This window comes from Corvus kubaryi, unplaced genomic scaffold (genome assembly GCF_017639235.1).
Source record: "Corvus kubaryi isolate FWS band 111438036 unplaced genomic scaffold, C.kubaryi_AGA036_p1.0 36284, whole genome shotgun sequence".
NCBI classification, from domain to species: Eukaryota; Metazoa; Chordata; class Aves; order Passeriformes; family Corvidae; genus Corvus; species Corvus kubaryi.
The window spans coordinates 340-13,499 of record NW_024580840.1 but is presented as its reverse complement, the minus strand read 5'-3'; the positions used below and the strand labels follow the sequence as shown (position 1 = coordinate 13,499).

General features: G+C 46.9%; 1 long non-coding RNA gene across 1 annotated transcript; it reads right to left on the bottom strand.

The window, feature by feature from the left end:
• Positions 1–729: 729 nt before the first annotated feature.
• Positions 730–8,167, bottom strand: LOC121660485. The gene is made up of 2 exons (XR_006014679.1): positions 7,951–8,167; positions 730–1,970 (listed from the first exon to the last, which is right to left on the bottom strand). It is a non-coding gene; the product is annotated as an uncharacterized LOC121660485 (long non-coding RNA).
• Positions 8,168–13,160: the final 4,993 nt, after the last annotated feature.

The window sequence follows — 13,160 nt, the reverse complement described above, 5'->3', positions numbered from 1 at the left end:
CTTGCAAGGGGAAGATGAGGGAAATCTTTTTGTCCTGACACCGTTGATTTGAGAGCAGGGAAGTTTCCAAGTTGCCTCTGCCCTTGGGCTGCTTTCGAGCTGGGCTCGCAGTGATTCCTTCTTCTGCAAGTGGGCAGCGCTATCGTGTGCTTGTTTCCATGAGCGCTGACAGTGCCCAGGAAAAAGCCAAGCGCTTGGCTGGCACGGCCCCAGTCGTGTGCGAGCAGTCGGTGGAAGAGCTCGGCTGTGCACCCTGCCTCTTGGAGACATAAAGGAATGTGATCCTGCATGTAGCAGGGAGGGAGGAGGAATCGTTTTTGCTGTTGGCTGTGCAGTTTCTAGGCTGCAAAAGAAAAGGCAGTTCCAGCATGGCCTCTTTCTTTAGAACCTTTTCTGTGCCATCAGCTGCTCAGCATGGAACTCACACCCTCTGAAATGCATCCAAATCCCTGAAGATATGCTTCTTCTCTCAAGCTCAGTGTACCATCTTATCCTCTCATTTTTGCATATGCCAAACCCCCTTCCAAACATCCAGCAGCTGCTTGTCAAGAAAAAGTCCTAGAACAAAAAGCCACTGGTGGCTTTCGTAGCCCCTTTGCTGTCTAGGAACTAGAGGAAACAAGCTAGTGATAGGCACTTTCTTTCTCAACTCCATCGAGCGCATCCTTCTCTCCAGGTGGCAGAGTCCTTGGCGGAAGTGAAGCATCTCCAGCTGCAGTTCAGACTGAGAGATGTGCTGATGCCTTTTCCTGGTCTGAAAATCAAGAGGCACACATGGTTAGAAGTGGAAAATGGATTTTAGCTTGGTATTTATTTTAAGGATCCTTAGGTATACACGTCTAGGTCATATGCATCGAGATGCACTCTGCCGAATCTATCTCTGGCTCTGTCTGTGTTTCCCTCCCCCCCAACATTGGGTATAACATGCTAGGTTTTACTAATTAGCATATCTATCGTAGATTCCCCAATGAGAGACTCAAGTGAGCCCCCCTCCCCAAGGAACCTTCCCCTGGATGGTTCTATCTTGGTTTACAGAATGTGTTCTGGAGAGGACCTTGGGGTCTGGGGCACACTGATCCCTAGATCCAAAGCTTCTAAAATGTTTAGTCTCTTAGCTTGACAAACAAGTCCAAGAATGTAAGCAAAAAGCACTAGGAATACAGACGTTGTAAAAAAGTATAACAGGGGTATAAAAGAAAAGGCAAAAATCTTCATGGCATCATTTCCCCCCTTTTAGAGACTAACAAACCTCTATCCTTCTAGTTTTTACTCTACTCTATTTTTTACCCGCAGAACCGGTTTACACAACTGGCTGCTCCACAGGAAATTACACAGATAATAACTACTATTACAACTATTATGAATATTTCTTTTACCCAGGCCCAGTTTGGTAACCATGAGGTGAGGGTATCAAAAATATGATCAAATTTTAAGGTGTTATTTCTAGAAGCTACTTCATGTAGAATTTGAGTTCTCTTCCAAATTTCATCCAAGTCTTTCTTAATTCTTCTATTAAAATGCTAATCAATGGCCAGTGACACTTCCCATCTAGGGGCGGTAACTGAGTACAGATTTAGCAATCGCTTTTATTAAGAATTTTGGACACGTTTTGGACCACAGTCTTATGTAAATCATGGGGTGAACCCTGAATCATGGTTACCAGTTGGGCAAACAGCAAACATGTAAAAAACAGTTTAAACTGCATCTTTCTGATTTGTATCAGTCTCTGTCTTCTTGGTGATTTCGGGAGCAGAAGCTTTCTTCACCCTGGAGTAGTGAATCCACGGTCCTTTGCCAGCAACCTTGACCACAGTAAAAGTGGTCAGCAAAACTTGGAATGGTCCCTTCCACTTGGCTTGCAAGGGGTCACTGTCCCACCACTTGATGTAGACCCAGTCTCCAGGCTGGAACGGATGAGCAGCTGTGTCCAATCCTATTGGTTTGGATAACACAACGAATCCCTGGAGCTTCTGCAAAGTGGAACTCAGAGCCATTAAATATTTTTGCAAATCATTTTTACCTCTCATATGAATTTCCCCTGGGATATGTGGAACCTGGTATGGCCTGCCATATAATATTTCATAGGGACTGATGTTGTCCCTTCGCCTTGGCTGTATGCGGACTCTTAGCAAGGCTATAGGCAGGGCTTGAACCCATGTCATGGATGTCTCTTGACAAATCTTGCACATCTGGGTTTTGAGGGTCCCATTCATGCATTCAACTTTGCCACTTGCCTGGGGCCTGTATGGTGTGTGCAGGTCCCAGGTAAGTCCTAAAATCCTGCTAACTTCCCCAACCACTGTTGCAACAAAATGTGGTCCCCTATCTGATGACATTCCCAAAGGAACCCCAAATCTTGGTATTATATGGTCGAGCAAAGCTTTCACTACTTCTTTTGCTGTGTTGGTGCGACAGGGGAAAGCCTCAGGCCATCCACTGAAGGTGTCAACCAGTACCAGTATATACCTGCATCCCTCAGCAAAATCTATTTGCCAATAATCTCCTGGGAGATCTCCTGTCTTTGTCACTCTTAACACAACTCTCTTGCTTCTGTCAGGGTTGTTTTTACAGCAGGTTTCACACTTGCTTGTTACAGATTGTACAGTATCAGTCATTCTTCGCCCTATTACTACTTTCTTCAAATGTTTAAAAGATTTTCTGTTCCCCAATGGGTACTTTCATGCTCTCGTTGGGCTATTTCCAGAAGGATCAGGGGTGGAACTATGACTTGTCCTACTGGGGTAACAGCCCACCCACCTTCTTTGATTTCAGACTTAAGGAACTCAATTGATTTGTGATCCCTCTGATCATATTTTGGGGTAAATGATGACAAATCTATCTCCTTCTGTGGTACCACTGCAAAAATGCCTTTTTCTGCAATCCCCCTGGCAGTTTCGTCAGCAAAACGATTTCCCAGTTCGGGGGCTGTTTTCCCTTTTTGATGACCCTTGCAATGCATGATAGCCACTTCTGTAGGCTTCCAAATGCTCTGTAAAAGTGCAAGAATTTGTTTAGCATGCTTAACTTCATTACCTTGAGCAGTCAGCAGGCTATGTTCCTTCCAAATAGCTCCATGGGCATGAACAACACTGAAGGCATATTTGGAATCAGTCCATATGTTCACTTTCTTCTCTTCACTCAGTTCTAGAGCTCTCGTTAGTGCAATGAGTTCAGCTTTCTGTGATGATACATCTGGAGGCAAGGCTTTTGCCTCAATGATTTTATCTGAGGTGGTTACGGCGTAACCAGTCATCCTCCTACCGTTTCTCATGAAGCTGCTCCCATCAGTGTACAATTCCCAGTCTGGATCTTTCAAAGGAACATCTTTCAGGTCTGGTCTGCTGGAATAAGTTTCCTCTATTGTCTGCAAACAATCATGCTCAGGCACACTGTCAAGTAATGTGGATGATAAAAACATCGCAGGGTTTACCACAGAAGTTGTCTTTAGAGTAACATCATCCTGTTCCAACAACACAGATTGGTTTTTGAACATCCTGCTAGGGGAGAGCCAGTGTCCCCCCTTTTGCTCCAGCACATTTATCACTGCATGGGGTACATACACGACAATGTGCTGCCCAAGGGTGAATTTACGGGCCTCCTGTATCAGACGGACTGTTGCTGCCACAGCTTTCAAGCTTCCTGGCCAACCCTGGGCTACATTGTCTAGTTGTTTTGAGAAATAGGCCACAGCTCTTCGCTGGTCTCCAAGGTGCTGTGCCAGTACCCCCAGAGCAACATTCAGTCGCTCATGTGTAAAGAGTTCAAAAGGTTTAGTCAAGTCCGGCAGCCCCCGAGCTGGGGCTGACATCAAGGAATGTTTCAGCTGTTTAAATGCAGCTCTGGCATTCTTTGTCTACATAATTGTCCCTTTTTCAGCTGCTTTAAGGACCTCATATAAAGGTCTCACCAGTATACCGTAGTTGGATATCCACAGGCGACACCAACCTACCATTCCCAGGAAGGCCTGCAACTCCCTTACGGTATGGGGCTCTGGAAGTCGACAGATGGTTTCTTTCTGTTCTCTGCTGAGTTGTCGATGTCTACAGAAAATTTCCAGGCCCAGGTATACCACTGTTTCCCTGGCAACCTGTGCCTTCTCTTTCGAGACTCAATACCCACTTTGGCCCAAAAAGTTCAACAGACTTATAGTGAGCTCGATGCAGTCATCTTGTGTCTTGGCCGCTATCAAAATGTCATCAACATACTGGAGCACTGCTCCTCCTGGTTCTTGTTTCCTCCAGTCCTCAAGCTCCTTTGCCAGCTGGTTTCCAAATATGGTCGGGCTGTTTTTGAATCCTTGTGGTAAAACTGTCCAGGTGAGCTGGGTCTTCCTCCCTGTTTCTGGATTCTCCCACTCAAAAGCAAAGAGTTCTTGGCTATTCTTATGCACAGGAATGCAGAAAAAGGCATCCTTGAGATCTAAAACAGTGAACCACCCTAATTCATTTGTTAGTGTTGTCAAAAGTGTGTAAGGATTCGCTACCACTGGGTGTGTGTCCTCTGTTATCTTGTTGATTTCCCTCAAATCCTGTACCAACCTGTAGCTTTTACCATCAGCTTTCTTTACTGGCAAGATTGGTGTGTTGTACCTGGATTCACATTCTACTAACAACCCAAATTTGAGAAACTTTTCAATCACAGGTACCAATCCCTTACGAGCTTTTAATTTCAGAGGATATTGTCTTTGTCTTACTGGTGTAGCCCCTGCTTTGAGTGTGATACTCACAGGTTCAGCTTTTTTGGATTTCCCAGGAGAATCATTGGCCCACACTATTTGAATGACAGCCTCTTCAACTTCTTTGGGAATTTTTCCACGGCATTCCTGTACAAGTATAGCAGCTGCTTCGATAATTTTAGGTTCTGGGATTATAACTTTCACTCCTCCTTCCTTTGAAAACTTAATTTCTGCTTTCAATTTTTCCAATAAATCTCTGCCTAACAATGGCATTGGGGAATTTGGCATATACAGGAACTGGTGAGTGACCCAGTGTTTTCCCAATTTAAATGTTAAAGGTTGGAAAAAAGGCCTTGTTTCACTTACCCCTGTAGCTCCAATCACATCCACAGTGTCTTGACTCAGTTTACCTTTTAAAGTATTTAACACAGAATATGTTGCCCCTGTATCAACCAGAAATTCAACATCATCATTTCCCAGCTTAGCTACAACCAAAGGCTCTGCTGGAGTAGTTACCTTCGGTCCCCGTCAGTCCGTATTTACAGTTAGTTCTGAAACTGGGGGCTTCTTTTCTGCTCGCGATGGACACTCATTTTTCCAGTGCCCCCGTTTTTTTGCAAATTGCGCATTGGTCCTCAGATAGGGGAAAAGGGGGACCCCTTTTTGATGTCTCAGATGACTTTTCCTTATCATACCTCTTGTAGTGGGGTTTATGATGTTTGTCTACTAAGTCCCTGTTCTGGTGTACCTTCCAGGCTACAGTCAACAATTTACTTATGTCCGGTGGCCCATCTATCTCTTGCAGCTTTTTCTTTATGTCATTAGCAGATTGACCTATAAACAGGTAAGCCAGGTGGATCTGCTGCTCAGGTGAGTCAGGGTCTAAGGTAGTGTATTTTTGTGCAGCCTCTTTAAGCCTATTTAGAAACTCTGTGGGGGTTTCATTTGGATTTTGTTTGATTTCATATAACCTAGCCTAATTCACTGCTTTAGGAACGGCACATTTTAACTCAACAACCACCCATTTTTGGTATCACTTCAGCTTTTCCATCTGTTCGGGACATTAGGATCCCAGTTAGGGTTCGCTAGGGGGTAGATATCATTAACTGACCTTTGAAGACTCCCAGTTGCAATTTGAGTTTCTATAGCAGATATAGCAGCTTTTTGACCATTTCTCTCTCTGTTTTATCCAATAATTCACCTAGCATAACATTTAGATCACCCCAATCTGGGTTTTGGGATTTTATGGCTATTTCTACACGCATAGCTACTCTCTCTGGGTTGTCCCTGTACTTCCCAATTGAGTTTTTCCACTGCTGTAATTTTCCGAGAGAAAATGGTACTTTTATATAAATGACTCCTTGATTTCCCACAGCCTGTCTCAGAGGTGCTTCTAATACAAGTTCTTCCTCCCCCCCTTTATCTGTTTTGGACCTTGTGTGTTTAGCGACAGGACTGACTGCTCTCATAGCTTCTCGGGCTATCCTGCCCCTCCTTCTACCTCCCTTCCCGTGAGAACCATCTGTATCAAAATCATCCTATTCGCTTTTAATTGAAATTTGTTCATTGGTTTTAAAACTTGTTCCAGACAAATGTTGATCAGGAACTGTCTCGCTCTTTGCGGCAGTGGAGGGGTAGGGAGGCAGGGGCTGCAAGCAGGTTCTCCCATCCCTAGCTCTGTAAGAGCCGCCTGGGTCGGGGCCATCCCATCTGCCCTCAGCTTTAACACTGCCTGTGCCGCAGGGTGGGGAGAGCGAGCGGCTCCTCCTGTCTCTGGCTCGGAAACTTGCGGTTTTCTGTATTGGGGAATGCCGCTGCAATTGCCCGTGTCCATTTCTACCTTCACTTCTGTGTTCAGGGTACTCGGGGAAAGGCGGCCAGCCTGCCCCTTCCCCTCCCCCTTCCCCGTCTCTGCCTCTGGACCGGTCAGGGGGCGGTGGCAAATCCACCCCTTCTCCGCCTGTGGGGCAGTCAGGGGGCAGTGGCCAATCCACCCCTTCTCCGCCTCTGGGGCAGTCAGGGGGCAGTGGCCAATCCACCCCTTCCCTGCCTCTGGAAAAGTCAGGGGGCGGTGGCCAATCCGCATCTCCCCTACCTCCTCGCCCGCCCTCCGCCCCTGACAAGACTGGGGATGGGGGGGCCCAGCGCCGCTCCTCCGGCTTGGGGCTGGCCGCCTGCTCCCTCCCCTGCCCCCGCTCAGACAGCGGCAGGGACAGCGGAGGCAGCGGAGGCCGTGGCGGCGGAGCCACCGCTCCCCCATCTCTCTCCTGTGCAGGCTGCCCCGACGGTGGAGTCGGTGGCGGCGGTGGTGGGGGAGCCACTGCTCCCCCATTCCCCCCTTGTGCGGGCTGCCCTGGCGGTTGAACGGGGGGGAGACCCCCCTCATTGCGCAAAGCTGGTGCTACCATATCTGTATCTATCATATTAATTTCTCTGTCCGTATTAGTATACGAGTCAGCTTGCTGCGGCTTTTTCTTTCCCTTTCTCTTCCTTAAAGTCATTTCCATATTACTTTTGTCTACCACATATGCTTCTTCCCTGTTCAAATACATCGTAAAAAGTTCTGCATACCTTAGTTCATCAAACCTACGTAATGATCTCAATTCTACCATCAGGTCATTAATGATGTTGTTTTCTAAACTCCCATAGTGAGGCCAATTTCCTTGACTTAATTTTAAAGTCGGCCAAACCCGTGTGGACAGTCTGATCAATTCTCGGGTGTCCAAAGTAGTTTTTCGCCCTGTCAGCCATCTCCAATGTTTTATTATCAGCTCTAATGGGCTGTTAGGAGGGATTTTTTCATTCACACCGCCCATGTTTGCTCACAGAAAGGAAGACTCTGCTAGAAGAAAGCTCTTAACTCTGGAATTCAGCCTGCAATCTGGCCTTGGAATTCCAATTTCCCAGGCAGTTTATCTAGGTTACTACACAAACACTTCAAAACAGCACTTTAAAACACTAAAAAGCAACTAGTTTTAGCAAGCAGTAAATGCACGTGCGCGAAAATCTGGTCTCAACAGGATTCGAGCCCACAACTCCCAACATCCCAACCAACCAACCAACCAACCAACCTCTGAGCCACTCCTGCACCTGCGTAGGGTGCAGCCTCTGGGCTCCTGTGGACTCCACGGAGGGCGTCCCCTCCTTTCCACAGTTTGCTGGGGAAAAGTTTAAGCTTTCCCCTTTTGTGGGCTTTTATGCCCCCAACCTTTCCAACCCCCTCGGAGATCTCCTTTCCTAGTGCTAGCACAGCCTCAGATCCCCTTTTCACTCACCTCTTTCCGTGCTTCTGCCTTTCCATGCTTGGTCCTAAAATCCTGGTCACAGTCTTAGATTGTTGCTCCAGCCCCTCTGTAATTTGCCGGCAAAGAGAGGGGCAAAGCAAGATGTGTCCCAACCCAAGACTGCGAGTTTCAAGGTCTTTAGGGTCCCTTCGTGGTCGCCAGCAACTGATGCCTTTTCCTGGTCTTAAAATCAAGAGTCATACATGGTTAGAAGGGGAAAATGGATTTTACCTTGGTATTTCTTTTAAGTATCCTTAGGTGTACACGTCTAGGTCATATGCATCGAGATGCACTCCGCCGAATCTATCTCTGTCTCTCTCTCCTCCCCCCCAACATTGGGTATAACATGCTAGGTTTTACTAATTAGCATATCTATCAAAGATTTCCCAATGAGAGACTCAAGTGAGCCCCCCTCCCCAAGGAACCTTCCCTTGGATGGTTCTATCTTGGTTTACAGAATGTGTTCTGGAGAGGACCTTGGGGTCTGGGGCACACTGATCCCTAGCTCCAAAGCTTCTAAAATGTTTAGTCTCTTAGCTTGACAAACAAGTCTAAGAATGTAGGCAAAAAGCACTAGGAGTACAGAAGTTGTAAAAAGATATAACAGGGGTATAAAAGAAAAGGCAAAAATCTTCATGGCATCACTCCCAGGTACCTGCAGGCAGTGCCCTCAGCCCTGCTGGGCTGGCAGAGGAGCTGCTCCTCAGCAGAGCTGCCTCTTTGAAGCTCTCCTTGGTTGCCAGAAGCTTGAGAGTTCCCTCTGTGCCAGGAGCCCGGCCCAGCTCAGCAGCACAGCAGCAGCACAAGGACTTTAATGACCCTCTCGGGGCTTTGGTGTTGTTCACATCAGACTCAGTCCCTCAGAGTGTCTTCAAAAAACTTCTCAAGAACTCAAAGATTCAAAGTCCAAAGTTTCTTTGACTTTTAATGGGTCCCATCAGGACACGACTCATGTGAAAGTGTGCCCAGGTTCCAGTGAGAGCAGAACTCTGGAGGCAGCGATGGCAGGTGGGGACAAGCAAGGGAAAGGTGTCTCTGGTGCTGAGCGAACCTGGCTGTGTTCCATGAGTGCAAAGGGCCAAGGCCTGAGCCCCAGCCCCTGGCAAGGCAGATCCTGTCCCTCCCTCAGTGCTCAGGGCTCTTCCCGGGGCACTGGGATGTGGGGATGGGCAGTGCCCAGGGCAGCACCAAGGGGTGGCCCCTGCCAAGCTGCTGGGCAGGGACAAGGAGGCACTGAGGCCCCAGGGCTGCAGGGGTCACTTGTCCCCTCCTGGCCTCAGGGCCAGGGCCAGCAGCCGTGGCCAAAGGGCTGCACAAGTTGGCTCTGTCAGGGCCTTGCAGCTGCTGCCCATCCCTCTGCCCTCTCCAGCCCAGGCTGTCCCACGGTGTCCCTGCCCTGTGCCTCTGTCCCTGCAGGCTGTCCTCATCCCCCCCGGCTGCCCCACCTGGCTGGCCCCTTCCTTTGCTGGCAGCTCTGCGTCCTGCCTGGCTCTGCCTTGGCACACAAAGCCTTGGGCTGCTCCAGACTCCTTCTGGGGGACGTGTTGCACCCCAGTCCTGCCTGGGAGGGAAATTCCTTCCTCCTGGTGTCCACTCTGGGCCTCCCCAGCTGCCCTTCACATTCATTTTCTCTTTCTCTGGCTGTTCTCTACAGTGCCAGAAGGATCCACCATCTCTGAAACCTCCCTTCAGTCCCTCCCAGGGCTCTCCTCTGCTCTCCTCAGTCTCCACTCCACAGAGCACAGAGCTCCTTTGTCCCTATACAGTGGTCAGGTGCTCGAGGCCAAGAGTGCCCGGACAAGAGGAACGGTTCTTTTCCCCAGGAAGGAAACCACAGAAGCCCAGTATTGAAAGATGAAAGGCAGCCACCAGAGGCCAAGGCCAGCCAGACCTGTTTGTCTTGGCAGCTTTTGTCTGGGAGCAATCCTGGGATAGATGGAATTTTGGAGGCCAAATTTCAATTTTGGCCATGGTGTATTGGGTTGAACCTAAGTTGATGGACAGTCTTTTAGACCAATGACGCTTCTCACAATTTACATATTTAAACTGCATGGAAAGGCGGGACTTCCCCTTTTTGTCGGAGCTCGTTCGCTGGAAGGTGGGGGGGGCTCCGAGCCTCCCGCCCTGCCCCGCCGGGCCGGGCCGGGCCGGGGCCACTGCCCCTTTCCCCCTTTCCTAACACTGCGGCACGGACCCTGGGTCGTTGGGGGGGACTGTCCCAGAGCCACAGGCAACTAAAACCAGCCATGGACTGCCACACAGCTAAACCCATCCAGCGCAGCTTCTGGGGACAGGCAGGTCCTTCTCCTCTCCATGCGGAGCCGGCAGAGTCAATGGGAGCCGGCGGAGCCTCCTGTCTGCAGCCAGCACACTTCGTGCTGAACTGAAAAAGACACCATGCAGCCAGCAGCACAGAGGGAGCGAGGCTTTCTCTACTATAAAGCCTGAACAAGAACACTCTTCAACATGGCGGCTTCAGAGTCAGAGAGAAAGAGAAAGTGAGTCCTGTGGGACGGAGCTGAAAATGGCGACGGGAGAAAAGAGGGCGGTGCCGTGTTTCTCACGCGTAGCTTAAAAACCTTCTTGCATGCCGTGGTAAGGAACTGTAATACCACAAACTGTTTGTCTCTTTAATCCATTTGAAGTACATGGGGGGATGGAGAATCCGCGTGTGGCCTGTGAAGATTGAGAAGAGTGCCTATGCCAGGTTATATAGAAGCAGTGAGAAGCTTTTAGAGATTTGTGGTGAAGAAAGCCTTTGTGTGCAGGCCAAAATAACTCATCCTTAGGAAGATTAATAACCCCATGTGATGGCCCATGTTTTGCAGTGTGAAGGAACTGTGAGATTTTTTCATGGAAGAGATGCTTAATACCACAGCAGGTTGATTGTTTCCGGGTGGGTCTGCTGTTGGTGGCAGTTTGGGAATCACATGCAACTGAAGAAAACCCTTTTTTCCTTAAGCATAAGAGAGAGACTTTTCAAGAACTGCAACACTGACTAACATCCCATGTTCTGTTATCCTTTGTGCGAGCTGGGTAAAAGGAGAGAAGTGCTGGAAGGGGGGGGGGGATTTGCTTTAATTTCTTGTTATTTTCTCTTTACTTTTAATTCTATTAGTAATAAAACTCTTTCATTGTACTGCAACTGTTTAAAGTTTGTGCCTGCTTTGCTTTCTCCTAATTCTTATCTCACTGAAGGAAAATAAGTAAGTAATGAATATTTTGAACCAAAACCCACTGAAGGAAAATAAGTAAGTAATGAGTATTTTGAACCAAAACCACTACAAAAGGTAATAAAAATGAAAGAAGGAAAGGAAGAAAAAGAGAAAGACTGAAAACATGAAACCAACAAGAAAATAAATGTTAAGAAAAGTCAAAAAAAGAAGAAAGAACAAAAACCAGGAAGAAAGAAAATGACAGAAAGAAAGACACAATAAAAAAATACAAGAGAACCAAAGAACGCAAAAAAAGAAAGATGAAAAACAGAAAGCAACAAAGAAAAGAAAAAGGAAAAAGGTAAAAAAATGAAGGAAAGAAAAAAGAAGGAAAGAAAACAAAAAGAAATCAACAAGAAAATTTTAAAAGTGAAGAAAAAGGAAAGAAGAAAGACTAAATAATGTGCAACAAAAAAACTTTTAAAAAAAAGAGGAAAGAACCAAAAAGCAAAGAGAAAAGGAAAAAAAGAAAGACACAAGAAAAAATAAAAGAAGAAAGAAAGAAGAAAGCAACAAAAAATAGGAAAAAGAAAGCAAAAAGATGAAAGAATGCAGAAAGCAAGCAAGCTAAAAGAAATCAAGGAGAAAATGAAAACCTTGTTGTGAGAAATGAGACAACTCTTAAAAAGATTAATTTATTGAAAACAGAAAAATTGAAAAATTACAGAAATTAGAAAAATATAAAAATTTGGGATCCTATGGCTCAGTAGATGGTATGCCCCAGGAGCACAGGGATTTGAGATCTTCTGGCTGAGACAGCACTAGACCTCAGGTAGAGAAAAAGAACTTGCAGTGCTGGGCTGATTTTTAGCTGGTCCAAAGTAAAAAAAATTACTAATGCCTCCTTAATAGGAGTAGGCTTTTAACACCCAGCACCGATGTCTCCCACAGCTAGTCTGGAGAGAGCAAGAGGGGAAAAGAGACCCTGCCTCTTGGCTTCGTCCTTTTTATAGTTTTTGCTCCGCCCCCAGTCCGCCCATAGCCCGCCCCTTTGGTCCAAAGCGATTGGTGCTTTCCCTTTGATGGATCATCTCCGTCCACCAATGACTCATCGCTGTCGGGGGGGGGGGGGCTGGTAGTAGTTGAGGTAAGGGAGATACAATGCCTTCATTAAAATTCAGGTATTCAGGTTGCCATGGAGCTTGCCTGCAGAGTAATGGCTGTTGGGGCTAAAAATAGCTGCTGGCTATTAGACTGGGTGGGGTTTTTTTGGCCTTGGAATCAAAATGCAAGTGAAAACACCTAAAAAAGTATTAAAATACATCCAACACATCTTAAAACACTTGTAAAAGTATACAGTAAACACAGGAAAGGTAGCTCTTATGGTGTACCAGTGGTTTGAAGTTTGAAAAGGGCAAGTTTGTGATTTTTAACTGGGGAATTTTTAATTGGGAAGGGTGCAACTCTCTTAATAAACTATTTTGAACAATTGAAAACACTGATAATGGAACTGGATTTTTGTACCTGGGCTGATGGGTTAATTTTAAGATTAAATTTAAAAATATTTAACTCAAAATTAATTAATTAAAGCACTTAATATGCAAAGACCAAGCACAAATAGGGATTTCATGTATGACACTTGTGCCACTACGGGACCTTGTGCAGCCAAGGAGCGCATTGTGAGACTGCGGGGCCATGGAACGAAGGGACCATTGGGACCTTGTGGGGCCTCATGGACTCAAGGGACCATTGCCACACTGTGGGGCCTCATGGAATGAAGGGTCCATTGTGCCACTGCAGAACCAAGGACACCATGGTTACACTGCGGGGCCATGGAACCAAGGCACCATTGGGACACCCCGTGGCCTCATCCTCTTGAATTTCAACAGATCTGAGGGATGGCAGCACCTGCAGGCAGCACTGAAGGATTCTGGGGAAAACCTTTGATCCCTTGTCCAAAGGAAATCAGAGAAAGAGCCCTGGTCAGATAAAGGCACCTTTTCCTTTTCCTTTTCCTTTTCCTTTTCCTTTTCCTTTTCCTTTTCC